We start from the raw sequence: 16,890 nt of genomic DNA, 5'->3' as shown, positions 1-16,890 counted from the left end.
TTATATACTTGAACATTCCAAGTCAAATCATGTCTAAGTCTGAGCGTGTCTTTATGAAGATTTGTAACAGGCGCTCCAGCAAGAACTGGAATTGCCTCATGCAAATGAAGCCTCCTGCCTCATGCCTCCCCAGAAATGTTGGGGATTCCTGAGGAAGGGGACATACCCACCAGGAATCTTCCCTTGGAGGAAAAAGGAACCTGTTGTGAAACAGCCTTCATGAGTAAGGAGTCAGCATGCTGCGGGATACTTCAGGAAAGGAATCCATGAATGGAAGGGGGGTATCCCAAACATCCCATATGCAACTAAAATTATTTCCTGTTCATTATATTTGGAAATGGGGTCACCTAGAGAGATATTATAGGAAAAGGTCCATGTACTTTTTCCTCAGTCCTCAGCAACATTTTCACCTTCCTCAGCTGCTCCTCTTTTTTTATTTATTACATATTTACTATACTTGCATATTTATTTCTATTTATTATTTTCATGCATCATTGCCCGTGTTTGCACAGCGTTGGTTTCTCTGCTCAGGTGTTCTCCCTGAAGTTCTGCTACAACATCTGACTGTGGCCATCACCATAGTCCCTTTTACTCTTCCCCACCTATTTTGACAGATGCCCCAAACAGACTGATGGATCAAAAAGTTGTAATATATATTGGAACAAGAATAGACACACGGACCAATGGAACTGAACAGAAAATCCAGAAATAAACCCAACTAATCTTTGACAAAGGAGCAAAGAATACGCATGGGAGCAAAGAAAGTGTGTTCAATAAATGCTGCTGAGAAAACCGGGTCACTACATGCAAAAGAATGAAGCTTGACTAGTACCAAACACCATGCACAAATATCAACTCAAAATGGATTAAGGAACTAGACATAAGACCTGTAACCATAAAATATATAGAAGGAAATATAGCTGAAACACTACACAACATGCACCTCAAAGACATCTTTATAGACACATCACCCAAAGCACTGATAGTGAAGGCAAAGATAAACAGCTGGGACTACATCTAATTAAAGAGCTTTTCCACAGCAAAAGAGACAATAACCAAAACAAAGAGAAACCCCACCGACTGGGAGAACATTTTTGCACACAACACTAAAGGACTGATCAAGGACTGATCACAAAAATCTACAAAGAGCTGATGAGACTCAACAAAAACAAAGAAAATAATCCAGTCAAAAAATGGGCAAAAGAGCTAAAAAGAAACTTCTCCAAAGAGGAAATGCAAATGGCCAACAGGCATATGAAAAAATGTTCAGCATCACTTGTCATCAGGGAAATGCAAATCAAAACTACCATGAGATACCATCTCACACCAGTGGGAATGGCACATATTAAAAAAACTAGCAACAACAAATGTTGGTGAGGTAATGGAGAAAAAGGAACTCTCCTGCTCTGCTGGTGGAAGTGCAAAATGGTCCATGCACTATGGAGAGCTGTGTGGAGATTTCGTGACCTACTAAACATATAGCTTCCATATGATCCAGAAGTTCCACTCCTAGGTATTTACCCAAATGACTCAGAAACATTAATTCCAAAGGACACCTACACCCTATGTTTATAGCAGCACTATTTATAATAGTTAAGCTATGGAAACAACCCAAATGCCAAAATCTTGATCCAGATGACTGAATCAAGAAGATGTGGTACTTATACACAATGGAATATTACTCAACAATCAAACAGGATAAACACATGCAGTTTGCAGCAACATGGATGGAGCTCAAAGGGATCATGCTCAGCGAAATAAGTCAGAAAGAAAAAGTAAAATACTGGATGATCTCACTCATAGCAGGAATTTAGAAAACCTAAATAAGGGACCAGGAAAAAGACCAATTAATACAAAGTAAAAATCAAAATCAACAAGCAACTATAAACCAGAGATATGCTACAGGGAGGGAGGTGAGGAGAGGAAGGACTAGGGTCAAAATAAGGGGGGGGGTGCAATTGTATGGGGAATATAACCAAAATGAAAGTGCATACATTGGGCAAAAATGAAAAATGATGTAAGAACTATATAAAATAAAAAACTGAAAAAAAATTTTTTTTGTGATATATATATACACAATAGAATACTACTCTGTGATTAAAAAAAGTGAACTCAGGCCATTTGTGGCAACATGGATGGAGCTGTAAGGGACTATGACAAGTGAAAAAGAAGAAAAAAGAGAAACATCGATTCATTTCATTTATAAGTGGAAATGAGAGACACTGCCCAAAAGGTCAAGAGAAGACACAATTTGCAAGCTCATCATAGATTTGCAGCAACAGCCTCTCTCCTATCAGCAACAATGTGCAGAAGAGGAGGCACCAAAAAGGCCGCACTGACTCTGCAGGGCAGACCTGAGTGAACAAGGAGATGTCGTGCTGAAGAACTGAGTCCAGGCTGGGCTGCACAGGCGTGGGAGACCAGAGCATGTAAAGTGCGGATATACATGACAACTGGGAAAACTGGCCCCAACATGTACCTCCCTGTCTCCATTAGGGCATTTGAAGAATGGGGATAAAGAGACCCAAAAAAATGCTGTTTTTTTCCAAAACAATAAAATAGTGGCTGTTTTCATTTTGGTGTCAGGGGATGACAATGGAGCTGCTGTGGGAACCACATTCCAAGGCCATGTGTGTTAAGTTCCCTCTGCACAGGCTGGTGAAGCATCCTCAGAACAGGGAGGGAGCCTGTGAGCACAGGGCAGGTTTTGGCCTCCCTTCCCTATGAACTTGCACACTGTGGAAAGTGCCAGGCCTCCTAAATGAGGGACAATGATGAGCAGCCTCCTCCTCAGGTGGAGCCACTGCGGGTCAGGGAGACTCAACACCAGAGAAGTGGTCAGAGACCCCTGGGCCAGAGTCCCAAGGACAGAGATAAGGAGACCAGGCTCAACCAAGTATTGTGGGCACCAGGATACACCGCAGGTGTGATACCTGATGACACTCCAGCAGGGGAAATTGTGATCCAGTGTCCCAGAACCTGGAAACTGAGGGAGACTCAGAAAGCTAGAAAGAGGAAAACAAATTCTGGTGAGTTCAGTTCTGGCCCAGGTGATCTTGGGGTGGAAGATACGGAGTGGTAAGACAGATGTACCTGGGGTCCATTTCCTGGGTGCCTTGCTTGTGCCCCGAGTGACTAGAGAGTGGAGAATGTAAGATCATGATGCACATACCCTAAAATTTCTGGGTTTGACTTCCCCAAAACTCTCTTGTCCTTTACTCCTGTCTCACAAGAGAGGATCCTCCAAAAATATCTGTTCTGTATTTGTTTTCTGCTTACCCAACTCTGACTTGTTCCTGCACTCTAGATTCCTCTGCACCGTAGCATGGCAGCACTGCACTGAAGTGCTGCCCCCTGAGCTGCACTTTCTGAGTCAGGACAGACTGAGCCTGTGGCAGTGCCAGAGCCCCCGCGGGTGTCCCTCTCCTTCCACCACAGACTCATGACTGCTCATTGACTGAGAATCTGGGGCAATTTCATGCTCTGAGGAGTGTGGAAAAGACAGGGTTCAAGGCTGTCCGAGAAGTTCCAATCACTCATTTTCCCATGATGAAACCCAAAGGTGGTTACTTCTCACTTCCCTTCACCTCGCACTCTTTCTTCTCAAAAGCCTCTATGTCCACGTGTGTGCAATGGCTGACACTGTGACCTGAGACTGAGATCTGGTTCATTTCCCGGTCCTGATAAAAAGAACTATTGGGGTACAACAGAAGTGTGACTCTGTTTGTGAATTACACTAGGGGAGATCAGAGGGAAGCAGCTCCTAGAACTGAATCAGGCCAGGTTGAACCACACCAGTAACCTTCCCCCATCCAGGCCCTGCTGCCCCCTGCGGGCAGCATATGGTATGACACAATGCCAGATAAGGCTGCTGAGTGTAGTTGAAAATCTCAGCTTTATGCTTCTTTTTCCTTCCTACTTTTTCTCTTCTAGATCAATACACGGTTCCCCCATTTCCTTTTCATCCCTATAGTCCTCTGTCCCTTTTCCCTGGGTCTCCTCCTGAATGAAATGTGTCCTGCCACAGGGTGAGCTAAGACTCTGCCCTTCAACCTACCCCAGTAGGTGTTTCCTCTTTAGTGTGTAGATGAGGGATTCTCTAGTCAGCCAGGAAGACACACCGGATGGAAATTAAAGTCATATAACAAGTTTCATTAAAAAAATTGTGAGATGCAGACTAAAGAAGTCTGTTTTTCAAAATGGTGAAATAAAATATTTGGCAGGAGGAGAGGGAGCTCAGTAGGTTTGAATGACCCAGTGGGGAGCAGCAGGTAAAATCCTGTTTTGGAGGCTGGAGGGAGGGGCTGGAGTGAAGTGGGTAGTTCTAACACCCCAGCCCTAGGGCCCTCATTTCAAGACTGTCTGTCACATGCAACATTTGATGTGCTCATGCAACCAATTGCTCTTTTTGTGGACAATTTCAAGATCCCTCTTTGTTTTCTTTGCCTTGTGATTTGTTACCAAATGTCACCTGAAGAACACTGTTCCCTGAGCTTAGTTCACATTTCATTCTCGGTCCTCAGTCCCCACCACACAAACCCAGAAGTATGAGTACACTCACTCTGGTCAATGTGGATGAAACTGAATGAAAATAAAATCGTGTCTGCTGCATATTAACTCCCAACAGTTACATTGCAGGTGCAGTTGTGTCATAACTGTACGCAAGATATCAGGGAATGTGGGATAGAGAAAACCACAAAATTGGAATCAAGAATGAATTATGACAAGTATTAACTGCCTTTGCCCTGAACAAGTCCAACCCCAAGTCCCGAGATTTTTTCAGTCTGAAGTACCAATTTTTTCAGGAAAAAATAAGATTTATGTTTATTTATTTATGCATACAACTGGGCTGTAGAACAGAGATGTGGGGAGGGAGAGGATGCACCAGAGGCAGAGTGGGGAGCAAAACAGGTGGATCTACTGAAATATGTTGCTGACAGGAACAGTGGGTGTGGCAGTAGAGTTCTGCTCTCCATGTGGTTGAGCTCCCTCCCTGGGGATGGACTCATGCTGCAGTGGTTGCCCATAGCTTGATAGTGCTGAGACTTAACCTCTAGAGCCACCAGGGTGGCCCTGAATTATCACCTTTTAATCTCACTACCAGTACTGGACCAGCAGGCCCCCATGCCATGCTTAAGTTTCCACAATCAACAAGATCAATGACTGGAGGATCATATTCACTCATCCTCTAGCTACTGTGTTTGAGCATACATATTTGAAAATATTTCCCATTGCCTCTTAAAGGAATTTGTGGACTGGCATGCAAGGCAGAGACCCAGGAGAGGCCCTATTCTCTCCCCACTCTTTTGAAAACATCAAGAATCTTGGACAGATTCCTGGAAATGTGAGAACAGCCATGGGGTTTTCTGCAACAGGGGTTACAGAAAATGCTAGACTGAACAGAGACTCACATCCTGTGAGCAGAACATCCTGTGGGCAGAACACACTGGGAGCAGCCTTACACTTGTTGTCATTTTTGGAGTCAGTGAGTTTGGAGTGTGGGGTCCTTGGGTTCACTCTGGGAAAGGTTTCACCAGAGCTCCTGTTTTCCGCAGCACACAGAATTTTCCCAGGTGAGTTTCTCCACGAGACAGAGATGTTAGTTACATTTCAAGGATAGGTTTATTAGGGAAGGGATAAAACAGCTAAAGACATTTGCACAGACACAAGCGGCAGGAACAGCTGCCCCAGAAGGGACAGGTTTGCTGAGAGGGGCCTGCATGGTTGCAGGTGGCAGCGTTGAGGAGAACGGCCTCCCCGAAGGAGGTCAGTGAAGAGAAGTCCCGGCATGATTCAGGTCATGGACAGCCAGAAAGCTGCTGCCCTACAGAGGAGAGAGTTGGTGAAGAGAGAAACCTGCAGAGTCACAGGTGGGGAGTAGGAAAGCTACAAGAGCCTGTGCAGAAACTGCACTGATATAGTCCTTTTCTCTTTGGGAGGGGCTCACTCCTCCTTGGAGTGGCCTGTTAGTTGTTGATTTTGGATAACTGGGCAAAACTAGAAAGGGATCAGAGATTCCAAGATGGTTCCAATCTCCATATCTTTACCCTCTATCTTTGCTACATTCCCTAGAGCAGTCTGATCCTGCTTGGTTCTTATGCCCTATGATAAGGCACTGGTGACTGAGGGGCTGACATCTACAGCTGGGTTAATGATCATGTTATTTTCCTCTACCCCCACCTCCTTGTAGGTCAGGTTCTGGTCTTGGGATACCTCCATTCCAGGCTTTCTACTCTTGGCCTCCATCACACTGACACATGGCTGGACACAGGACATGTTCCAGCATCTCAGGCAGGAGAGACCCAGCTCGAATCAGGAGAACAGCCCCAGCTCCATGCCAAGTGTCTCTTGTCACTGCAGAAATGGAAAGTGTAATATTTCTAAGATTAATCATCATTATGGAGAAAAGCTATAAGACAGGATCTTTGTGGATTGTGTTATGGAAAAGAAGGAAGCTAATACAACTTTTGTCTTGAGGCCATCTGTGTAGATCCACCAAGCCCCCTTGTTCTTGAGATTGTGTTTGGCACCCAAAGTTACTGCTGGTTAAGCTAAATGTAGAGTCAGGCTGCGGCGTCTCACTTGGACAAAAGTCTTGGTATGAGGAAAATACTGGGAAACCAGTATCTGCTGAAAACATCAGGCAGACACTATGGCCACATTACCATAAGCAGCTAGACCACCTTGACAGGAAGTTAATGTGAACAGGGATAGAGATAGGATGTTTTGATCAGAAACAACATTGGAACCCCTAAGCAACAGCCCCTATTCACTCTCCCAAGCTTGTGCCAGACTATTATGTAGCCCCAATCCACATCGCCGCCAAGGACATTACTCCACATACTTGCCCACCTTCCCTGAATCTGATACCAAATAAATGTGTGACTGGCCAGGATATTGGCACAGTATCTCCAGACATATAACCCTCTGGTCCTTTCTCTCTCTGTCTCACTACTTGGACTTTGAGTTATTGTTCCTCTGTCCCCTGCAGCTCCCAAGATTGATGCCCCATGAGGCGACACACATGGGTGATGCCCCATCTGCACAGGGTGGGAGAAACATCTTCAGTGCAATGTGGAGGCTGTGAGCACAGGGCAGGTTCTTGTCTCACTTCCCCATGATTTTGCACCACTGTGGTAAAAAAAAAAAAAAAAAAAAAAAAAAAAAAAACTACTACTGTATGAGCCACAATAATATTCAGCTTCATCCTCAGGCTTGAAACCAGAGATGGTCAAGGTGGCTGTGTTGCCTGACTTGGACCCAGAGAAGCGATCAGGAAACTGACATCATAAATCAGGAGCTTGGTTGTCTCGTCAGGGTTCTGCTGGTGCCAGAACACACGATTATAACCCCCAATGTCATTGCTGGTCCCAGCACAGGAGATGGTGACTGACTGTCCCAGAGCCCTAGACACTGAGGAAGGCTGAGTCAGAGCAGACTGTGCCCAGGAACCTGAAAAGAGGAAAAACACACACAAGTGAGTTCAGTCTGGGCCCAGGTGAGCTGAGCAGATAAGGGTCAGCTGTGATGTGTTCAGTGTCCCTTCCCTGGAGGCCTCACCTGTGGCCTGAGTGAGGAGGGTGAGGAGGAGCACAGTCCAGGCCATGCTGGAGACAAGCCAAGGTCTCTGCCTTCTGATGCTCCAACCTGGGCCTGGCTCCCCCAGATGTCTCTTATCCCCTCCCTCTGCCTCAGACAAGGGAGGGGCCTCTTTGCAAATCTGCTTCCTTAGTCCTAGATTCAAGTCCTAGGTCACAGATGTGTTCTTTTCAACTTTCTTGCATTTTCTTCCATGTCACCACTTGCACAGTTAAAATAAACCAACCTCCCCAAACCTGGACGTGAAATCACAGAACCTTTCACAAATGTGTCTCCTTCTCTCTTTAAAATTTGTGAGACTATTCTTTAATTCTCTATTTTTTTTATTGTGTGGGTTTAAAACTCATTTATTTTTCAAATGAAAGTACCAATTTATGGTTCATGTTCCAGCTGGGATGTAGAGAGCATGCTATGCCATTTCTCCTCTGAATGCTGCTATTTACCTAAAAAATGCAGGGAGAGGCTATTATAAAGGGAATCAAAAAAGTCACTAGAAAAAGAAACCTGCATTTAAAGGGACAGCAAACCTGAAACAATTTCCTGTTTTTCGTTTTGTATTCCATGGTCTGAGTTTGCAATAACACAGCTGTTTTAGGACACCTGAGTCCTGCTTCTTCCTAGGAAAATCTCAGAGGTAAACATTCATGGGACTGCATCCACTTCAGGATCAACCACAGCAATGAAGGTCCTCAAAACCCAGTCCCTTGCTGCCCCCTGGTGGCACTGAGGGTGCATCCCAAGTCCTGTGGATGCAGCAGAGCTTTAGCAGGACATCCCTGAACTGTCCTCTCTCAGCTCCTGCTTCTTCCCTCACATTTGTAAGAGAAATCTGCCTCCTAGTGCCCTCCAAGTAGTTCTCCCTTTTCCTTCAGCTTTTGAGACAAACAACTAAACAAAAAGTGGAAAAGAGAACCAATTACATGACTTCTGAAATTAGCCCATTTTGAAATAAACACACAGGAGATATCTATAGAAAGGACCCAGTATTCCAGAAAACCAGTAAACAAAAGAAAGCTATGATGTATACAATCATATTTAAAAAATCAAACTATTAGGCCTCCCTGGTAGCGCAGCTGTTTTGCACTGGATTGCAAAGCTGCCCGCAGCCTCTGCAACACTGCTCCGATCCCCAGCCACCAGGCCAGGTCCCACATGGCGCTGCAGACCTCTCCTGCCACGCCCGCTGCTCCCCTCAGCAGTGTATTTCCTCAGTCTGCCTGTTCTGTTCCCCGCTCTGGCTCTGGTGAATTCTCTCACCCTCTTGCGCTTCTGACTGTGCCCAGTGCTTGTATAAATACATATTTAAAAATCTTAAAAAAAATAAAAAGAATAAAGCACCTGCTGTTTGTCTAGACTTTTACCCACGAGGGGTAGGATAACTTAGGGTGATTGATTTGGGAACTATATTCTTTGTCTTTTATGTATTGCACACTAATTGCATTGAAGTTCAACAAAGGTTTTATATGTTTTTTTAATGTGGTGATGGCAGGACCTATTTAGAGCAGGCAGATTTGGGTGTTCTGCATTGCCCCTGTCCCTGTCCTGTAACAGATTGAGTGACACAGCAGGACCACCCTAATTAGATTTCTGAGGAGAGTACATTAAAATCAAAATAATTTTTCAAATAATTTCTCCCTGATCTTCTCCTACCCCAGCTGTTAATGTTGTATTTGTGTTCCTTCACTCTCTGTCTCTCTCTCTTTCTCTCTCTCTGTCTCTCTCTTTCTCTGTCTCTCTCTCTCTCTCGATATTCACTCCAACCTTCGTTTTCTCTACCAACACCACTCACTGACTCACCCCACTTTAGAGCAGAGGAGGGGAACAGAATCTGATCTTCCCCCAAGTATCCCTTCCTGGAAAAAGATTCCTGATGCCAAGAAGACAGAGGAGTTACCCTCCCTGCATCTCAATGACAAGGCGAAGAGGGAATCCCAACTTAGCAGAGAAAAGCTAATCCCTCCATTCCCAGGGACAGAAGACAGGGATGGGACCTCTCAATCTCCCCTTAGTGTGGGCACCCACAATCTGATCCAGTCTCTGCAATGGGCTGAGATGTGCCTGGGGTGCTTACATATCTGCAGAAAAGAGACTAAGTGGAGACAGTGGGCTTGACAGCTTTCCCCATTGGCATGACTAAGGAGAAAGAAGCTCTTAGAACCAACTACAAGCCAGGAATCTTGACGGTAGCCTGCGGCCATTGCATTCCCCAAACCAGGCTACACATCTGTGTCACCATTCAGTCAGCTGCAATATGTTGCTTTGGCAAAAATGTCTGAAGAAAACAGCCCTCCCAGAGCACCCTCGATGGATGAGCAAACACGCCATTGGAGTGAAGCTTCTCGAACACACAGAGAGCATGAGGGTGTGGGATGTGATGTCAGGACAGAGAGAGATGGGGAGGGTGAGTTTGGCAAAACTACACCAGTTACATAATATCACATAATGTTATGCTGGTTCAGATGAGCATCAACAAACCAAGTGGTACGAGAAGGTGGACACTGAAAGGTAGGACTCACTTCTGTTTCATGCTGTTCCCTCAGCAACATTTGCAGAGCTTTTTTCACAAGTGGTTTCAACCCCATGTTGACCCTAGAAAATACTTACCCATTGAATTTGAGATAAAGGTAATTTTTTTTTTTAAACAACAAATATGGCAAAGGTGAGCAAACCACTCCCCGTTGATTAGGTGACTTAAATGGCCCAGGTGACAGGATGGGTCCTAGGGTGACATTATGTGATATGAGACACCCTCTTCGCCAGGAGAGAAAGGACAGTAGAAACCACAGTGACTTGCTGCAGGTGCATAGACCAGTGCTGAGAGCAAATCTTAGGTTGTGGACCTATGTCCCGTGAACATGGAGTGTTGCAGGTAAATGCTCTGGCTGTTCCAGGAGGAACAGTGTTCATCAGTTTGACCTCAGAAAGTCCAGAGGTGATCGAGGATCCCTACTGCACACCTGAGCTCCAGGACTTGAGCTGGGACTCCTGAGCACACAGAACTGACCGCACCATCAGAAAATCACATCCCGCACACTTGTGCTGACATTGTGGGACCAGGAAGTAGGATTATAAATCTTGTGTGGATGCCTCACCCAGAGCAGACAATGTGACATCTGTCTCATGTGACACACGTAGACACTTTGTAAATGTCCCACTGATGGCCACACAGTCAAGAATCATTGTGAAAGATGTGCAAGGACAACCGGACAGAAGCCCATGTCCACCTGTCAAGTCTCCATAGAGACACACCCACTACAGACAGGGGCAGCCTCTGCCAGCCTCACATACACAAGGGGGAGGGCCCAAAAGGTATTCTATGTCCGGGAGCAACAGCCTGTCCCCATGTGCTGTGACCTGGCTACTGATGAGCCACTGATGTGTGACACCAACCAGCTGGGGGACATCAGTGTGACTGGGGAAATTAAGAAGGTTGGCTACAAAAGATTAGAAAAAATAACGAATGGTAGGTTAGGAGGAGAATGTGTTCTCATCAGGAATTGCCTCCCATCAGATCCTTGTTTCCTGATGTAGGAAATCCATCTGCAAGCTAGGGAGCCTGGACAGAGGTGCTTTCATTCATTTCCAGTCCAAGTGCTTGAGAATCATGATACGTGTGATGTGAATTTCAGCATTGGGAAGAGAATGAGGTGAAATAACCAAGCACCAGCAGTGAGACTAGGAGAAACGATAAATTTCTCCTTCCCTTACCTTGTCCAATCAAACGCTCCCAGGTTGGTTGTAGTCCTCGCAGTTGACTTTACTGAGTCCACCGGTACAAACGCTAGTCTCGGGCAGGACACTGGCACAGATGCAGAGCAATCCTGGGGAGTCCGAGCGCTGCAGGTCCACTCTCGCTCACAACACAGTGACTCTTCCTACTGAGGCGCTGGGGCTCAGGCTTGCCCAGAACATGTCACGTTCAGTACTGAAAGTGGGAAAGTTCTGGGAGAATGGACAGAGTTAGTCATGGCCCGGTGCTCTGGGGCTGAAACCTACCTTCATTCAGATGTTTGACTATTCCTTGTCAAACTGCATGTCTACATGTGCACTTGTCATTATGATGAATTGTAACAGGTGCTCCAGCAAGAACTGGAATTGGCTCAGGATGAGCAAAAAATATGTTGCGGATTCCTGAGGAAGGGGGCATGCCCACCAGCTATCTCGTCCCTCGGAGGAAAAAGGATCCTTTTGGGAAACAGCCCTTCCAAGTGGGAAAGGAATCCAGCATGGAGAGGGAAGATTCCACACACCGCAGATGCAAATAAACCTCCCTCTGTTCAGTTTCTCTGGATATGGGGTCACCTAGAGGGATATTAAAAGAAAAGGTCCATGTGGTTAATCCTCAGGTCTCAGCAAAATTTTCCCCTTCCTCAGCTCCTCTTCTCTCAGCAGCATGTGCAGAAGAGTAAGCACCAAGAAAGGCCTCACTGACCCCAGCGCAGACCCGAGTGAAGAAGGAGATGTCGTGCTGGACAACTGAGTCCAGGCTGGGCTGCACAGGCATAAGAGACCAGAGCATGTAAAGTGAGGATATACTTCAAAACTGGGAAAATTGGCCCCAACATGTGTCTCCCTGTCACTTCTAGTTTAGTTATTGGGAGAAGTTGCATATTCTGGGACTTGGACCCAGAGAAGAAGAAAAAGCTGCTTTTATTGTGAAACAATAGACCAGAAGATGTTTGCTTTGAATGCTGGGGAGGACAATGGAGCTGCTGTGGGAACCATATTCTCAAGACCCTTGCGTGATGTCCCCTCTGCACAGGCTGCTGAAGCACCTTCACAACAAGGAGGGAGCCTATGAGCAAGGGCACGTTCTGGTCTCACCTCCCCGTGAGCTTGCACCCTGTGGAAGGTGCCAGGCCTCCTAAATGAGGGACAGTGATGATCAGCCTCTTCCTCAGGTGGAGCCACTGAGAGTCAGGGATGATCATTACCAGAGAAGTGATCAGGGATGCCTGGGGGCAGAGTCCTGACAGCAGAGATAAGGAGACTGGGCTCAACCCAGGCACTGTACACCACAAGTGTGATACCCGATGTCACGTCCAACAAGGGAGATGGTCACTGAGAGTCCCAGAGCCTGGACTTTGTGGGAGGCTCCAACAGGAGAGTCTGGGCCCAGGAAACTGGAAAGAGGGAAACAAACTCAGGGATGCTCAGTGCTGGGACCAGTTGAGCCTGAGGTGGAAGAGAAATTGTCAGCACTCATGTCCTTGAGGTCACTTCCTGGGGGCCTCACTTGTCCCCTGTGTGAAGAGGGAGTGGAGAGAGGAGCACGGATCATGATGGATATGACCCAGGACATAGGCCTGACTTCCCCAAACTTCTTCTCAACTTACCCCATCTCAGATGGGAGTACTCACTCTGCTAATCCCAAAATGACTGTTCCTACACCCTAGTCCTTCCTCTAAGGATGGTAGAGCTCAACTGAAGTGCTGGCCCTCTGAGCTGTACTTTCTGAGTCAGGACAGACTGAGTCTGTGGCAGCGCCAGACACCATGGGGGTGTCCCTGTGCTTCCACCACAGACTCATGGCAGCTCCTGACAGAGGATCTGGGACAATTTCATGTTCTGAAGAGTGTAGAAAAGACAGGGTTCACAGCTGTCCGAGGAGCTCCAATCACTCATTTTCTGATGCTGAAACCCAAGGGTGATTACTTCTCATTTCTCTTCAGCTCTCCCTCGTTCTTCTCAAAAGCCTCTATGCCCCATGTGTGTGCAGTGGGCTGACACTGTGACCTGAGACTGAGACCTGGTTCACTGATTGTTTCATAAAGAAAGAACTGTTGGGGTACAAAAGAATTGTGACCCTATTTCTGAATGATAATAGGGGGCTGCTGAGAGAAGCAGCGCCTAAACTGATTCTTGTCCATTGACCAAACCAATAATCTCCCCCAACTCAGACTTTTGCATGCCCCAGTGGCCCAGGAGGTGTAACACAATGAGCAGGGAAGACAGTTGAGTGGAGTTGAAATCAGTTTTGTCCTTTCTCAATCTGTCACTTTTCTCCTTCCTGTTCAATACAGAATGCTGTTTCTCTCGAATCCTTTTCCCTTTATCTTTTCCTGACTGAAATGCGTCCTGCCATACAGGGGTTTCAATACGGCACTTCATGATCATTCTACCTGTCCCAGGAGGTGTTTCTTCCTGAGTGTGTGGCCCTGAGGGTTTCAAGTCAGTAACGAAGAGACAATGGATGGAAAATAAAATGAAGTTGCAATGTTCCATTAAAAAAATATATAGTTATGAAGAGGAGACCAAAGAAGACTATTTCCTTAAATGGTAAAAGAATATATACTGCAAGATAAGAGGGAGGTTGGATTTAAATGACCCAATGGGGAGCAAGAGGTGAGGCGGTGCTGTCCTAGCACCAGTCCTGGGGACCCTCATTTCAAGTCTGTCTGTCAAATGGGACATTTGGTGTGCTGACTGCAAGTAATTATTATGTTTGTGGACATTTTCAAGACCCTCTTTCTCTTTTATGCCGTAATATTTGTTACCAAAATGTCAGCTGAAGAACATTGTTCCCTGAATATTCGTCACATTTCTTTACACTCCTCAGTCCCCAAATCACAAATCTCAGTAGTAGGAGTAGACTCACTCTGGACATTGTGGGTGAAATTGAATGAAAATATAATTGTTTGTTGTATATTAACTCCAAACAAGTTATACTGTGTGTATTCCTGTGTTGTATTATATGTAATATACCAATGAATGGGAAATATAGAAAAACACAAATTTTTAGTAAGAATGAAACGTGGTAAGTGTCAGCTGCCTTTGGCCTGAAGAAGTCTAGTCCTGGGCCTCCCTGGTGGTACGCGGTTAAAGTCCCAGTGCTATCAAGCTATTGCCAGCCACTCCAGCACTAGTTCAATCCCCAGCCAGGGAGCTAACACACATGGCACAGCAGACCTCTGCTTTCTCACCCGCTGCTCCTCTCAGCAGTGTATTTCAGTAGATCCACCTGTTCTGTTCGCATACTTTCTCCTATGAACCCTCTTACTCCCCACATACACGTCTGGCCTACACACCAGTTCTTGTATGCATAAATTAATAAAAATATTTTAAAAATTAAAAAAAGGAAGTCCCATCTCAACTCCACAGATGTTCCACCCTGAAGTGTCATATGTTAATCTCGCTGCCAATACTGGACCTGCACCTCCCTGTGCCAAGCTGAAGGCTCCACAGTCAACAGGAACAAAGACTGTGGGGGATCCGGCTCACTCATGCTCTAGCTACAGTTTCCTTCCCACTGCTCACTGTTAAGAACCATACTAGACACCTTTAAGAAAAACTGGACCCTTTTCAAGGCAGAGACACATGAGAGGCTTTACATTCTCCAAGCTCTTTGAAAAATTAAGATACTTGGACAGATTCCCAGACATTCTAGAACAGTCATGTGTAGTTACTGGAACAGGGTTGCAGAAAATGATATTCTTTCTCCACAAATACTCACATTCTGTCAGCAGAAAAGACCGGAGCAGCACCACACTGACATGTGACTGGGACTGGGACATGTGCCAGCGTCCCCAGCAGCAGAGAACCAGCTCCACGGAGGAGAACAGCCTGAGCTCTATGCCATGATTCTCTCGTCATTGAAGAAACGGAAAGTGCAGTACATTCTAGGATCAGTCATATATGCAGAGAAAAAAAATCATAGCACCCTGAAAATAAGACAGCATCATTGTGGATTGCACTAAGGAGAAGAGAGGAGCTAAGAGTGAACTGAATTGTCAAGGCCACATACATGAAGCCCCATCTGCACAGGGTGGGGGAAGCATCTTCTGTGCAACAGGGAGGCCATGAGCACAGGGCAGGTTCTTGTCTCACTTCCCCATGAACTTGCACCACTGTGGTAAGTATTACCACTCCTGTATGAGCTACAGTAATACTCAGCCTCATCCTCAGGCTTGAGACCAGAGATGGTCAAGGTGGCCGTGTTGCCTGACTTGGAGCCAGAGAAGCGATCAGGGATCCCTGAGGGCCGGGAACTGACATCATAAATCAGGAGCTTGGGTGTCTTCCCAGGGAGCTGCTGGTACCAGGACACATAGCTATAACCCCCAATGTCGTTGCTGGTCCCAGCACAGGAGATGGTGACTGACTGTCCCAGAGCCCCAGACACTGAGGAAGGCTGAGTCAGAGCAGACTGGGCCCAGGAACCTGAAAAGAGGAAAAACACACACAAGTGAGTTCAGTCTGAGCCCAGGGGAGCTGAGCAGAGATAAGTGTCAGCCATGATGTGTTGAGTGTCCCTTCTCTGGAAGCCTCACCTGTGGCCTGAGTGAGGAGGGTGAGGAGAAGCACAGTCCAGGCCATGCTGGAGACAATCAAGGTCTCTGTCTTCTGATGCCCCAACCTGGGCCTGCCTCCCCCAGATGTCTCTTATCCCCAGCCCTGCCTAAGAGGAGGAAGAGGGTCTCTATGCAAATCTGCTTCCTGCTTCTTAGATTCAAGTGCCAGGGCACAGATGAGATCATTTGAACTTTCTTGCCTTTTCTTCCATTTCACTTCCACAGGCAAGATACACCAACCTCCCATAACGTGGACATGACGTCACAACACCATTGTGACACTCTCTCTCCCCCTCTCTTCAAAATTTCTAAGACTATTGTTTTATTGGCTCTTTTTTTTATTCCCTGGGATTAAATCTGATGCAAATTTCAAATAAAAAGTACAATTATAAGGTTTGGTTCATGTGGAATGTGAACAGCATGCAACACCATTTCTCCTCTGAATGCAGCTAAAAGCATTAGAGCTTGCAGGGAGCAGTTAATTTGAGTCCCTTGTAAAGGGAATCATAGAAGGCTCTAGGGAGAGAGACCTGCATTTGAAGTTATAGCCAACCAGCAATTAGTTTCACCCTTTTCTTGTTGCATTCCATGGTCTGAGCTCAAAATAACTCAGCAGATTTGGGACATCTGAGTCTGCTTCTTCCTAGGAAAAGCTCAGAGGTAAAGAGTTCCTGGGACTTCATGTAGTTCTGGAGAAATCACAGCAATGAGGGTTCATCCACACAGGCCCTTACTGCCCCCTGGTGGCCGCAGTTGGTGCAGCCCAAGACCCATGGATGCAGAGCCTGGGAGCTGGAAATTCCTGCACTGTCCTCTCTCAGCTCCTGGCCCTTCCCTGCAGTTGTAACAGACTCTGCTTCCTAGAGCGCTCCAAGTCATTCTCTCTTTTCCGTTAGATTTTGAAACAAACAACTAAACAAAAAGTAGAAAGGAAAGTTTGATTTCTGCAGTTAGCCCACCTTAAAAAGAAGCACACAGAAAATATCTATGGAAAGGATAA

The 16,890-nt window shown here is 46.1% G+C and overlaps 1 pseudogene; it reads right to left on the bottom strand.

Moving 5' to 3' along the window:
* Positions 1–5,798: 5,798 nt before the first annotated feature.
* On the bottom strand, positions 5,799–7,606 carry LOC119244046 (immunoglobulin lambda variable 2-11-like; annotated as a pseudogene).
* Between the last annotated feature and the right edge of the window lie 9,284 nt (positions 7,607–16,890).

This window comes from Talpa occidentalis, unplaced genomic scaffold (genome assembly GCF_014898055.3).
Source record: "Talpa occidentalis isolate TD23 unplaced genomic scaffold, MPIMG_talOcc4v2.1 talOcc4.14, whole genome shotgun sequence".
In the NCBI taxonomy this organism is placed as follows: Eukaryota; Metazoa; Chordata; class Mammalia; order Eulipotyphla; family Talpidae; genus Talpa; species Talpa occidentalis.
This window is presented reverse-complemented; position numbering and strand designations above follow the sequence as displayed.